General features: G+C 40.4%; 1 protein-coding gene across 1 annotated transcript in view; it reads left to right on the forward strand.

The window, feature by feature from the left end:
• Positions 1-1294, forward strand: part of HTR1B (5-hydroxytryptamine receptor 1B) — a 3138-nt gene extending 1844 nt beyond the window's left edge. The window contains exon 2 of the mRNA XM_009646079.2: positions 251-1294. The gene's annotated coding sequence lies outside the window, so the exon portion shown is untranslated. The remainder of the gene's footprint in view (positions 1-250) is intronic.
• The last annotated feature ends 358 nt before the right edge of the window (positions 1295-1652 follow it).

Raw genomic sequence — 1652 nt, forward strand, 5'->3', positions numbered from 1 at the left:
GGCTGCTCCTGCTGGGAGCGGAGCCGGCTGGGAGCAAGCCCCCTGCGAGGGAAGCTGCCTTTCAGCCCCTGGGAAAGGCTCGACGCCTTTATGTTTCTCTGCACACGCGGAAAACCTGTGCCTTTCTGCGCCTCTGACAAAAGCGGCTGCCAGCTAATAGCCAAACTCGGCACCACGTTCTGCAGAATACGTTCTTGCCTTTGTTGTGATACTTTAATAATTCTGCCAATCTTTTGCTTTTTGTCTGCAGAATCAAGTTGCTATTGTAAAGACCCACTGCTTGAAACTTCCCCAAGCCCAGTTGCCAGACTCATGATGCTGCAAAAACGTCAATACATACTGCCACCAAACTGCTCAGCTCTGCATTTCAGTGTAATGACTCTGGCAGAGATGCTGTTCCAATAGTCACGCAGATCAGTTGCAAAAAAAGAGGGCAGCCTCGAATCAAGGTCTATAATTCATCTGGACTGAAGATATAAACTCCATTTATTTTGCAGGCTTAACTTCTTAATTTGTTCTCCGGCCGGTTGTAGGGGTGTGCACAAGAGCACAGTTGTCTCTGTCTGTGTTGGTAGCATAGTTGTACTTCTGCACACCTGTAATTTCTTTCTTTCAGTGGAAAGAGTTGCTCACTTCACTTATGAGGCCAAGAGGAGAAAAAAGCAGCATTTAAAATAGGAGCATCACAGTAAATTCTGTAAATGACTCCTTCAGCTGAACATGTGTGAGAAGTGACAGTGTGCAAAAGTTGTATTTGTATTTCAAAGCAAAAGCAAATGCTGTAGAAACAAGAGTTGTAGACCTGTTCAACTGCACTGCATATCTATAGTCTGTCCTCATAGTTGCCATTATAAAGTAAATACTTCTTGCTTCTACTCCGTAACTCAAGAGCAGAAATCAAGAAGTCTGATGACCTTTTCCATAAACCAGCTGGGAATAGAAGTAGCAGTTTGATGTTGTAACCATGTTTTCCATTTTGTGTCAGTTGCACACCCTTACCGCATGAACCACTGCGAAATTTAGAATTCTTGAAGTAATTACATTATTTAGTGCATTTTGTAAAGAAGTGAAGCAGTTTGCTCTTTCAGAAGAGCTATATCACCTGCAAAATAAATACCCATGAATCATGAATTAACTGATGTTAGTGAAATTACTCTGCTCCCTACTTTCCCCCTATTTTTTTTCTTTATTTTTTTTTTTCTGATCAGACCTGAAAACAGGTCTACGCATATTCAGCAGTCAAAGTTAAGAGTTTCAGGATATGTTCCACCTGCTGTGATAGAACTGCATTGATTGTTCCTCCTATGTGTAAATGAAAATGAGTATAAACAATAAAATGCTTTACTGTGTTCTCAAGAGTGGTAGCAATTGTGTGACTGAAAGGAGTATTTATTGATTTACCTGGTTTCTCAGTATTGACTTTTTAGGTAACGCTGATTTGATGAGTCACTCAAGAAAGCAATTGATGAAGGCTGAAATGGCAAGCTTCGATCAGTGGTCAGATTTTTGACAGGCAGCTTTGCTTTCATCCTAACCGGTACTGTTAGGTATAATTCTTACTATTTTCATGTAATCCCAGATTAAGTTTTTAGGGGTTTTTTTTTACAAATATTTTTCTTACTCCATTAAAAGCAAGCAAAACTTACTTCAGC

The sequence above is a fragment of the Egretta garzetta genome, unplaced genomic scaffold, assembly GCF_000687185.1.
Source record: "Egretta garzetta isolate BGI_Z169 unplaced genomic scaffold, ASM68718v1 scaffold9, whole genome shotgun sequence".
NCBI lineage: Eukaryota > Metazoa > Chordata > Aves > Pelecaniformes > Ardeidae > Egretta > Egretta garzetta.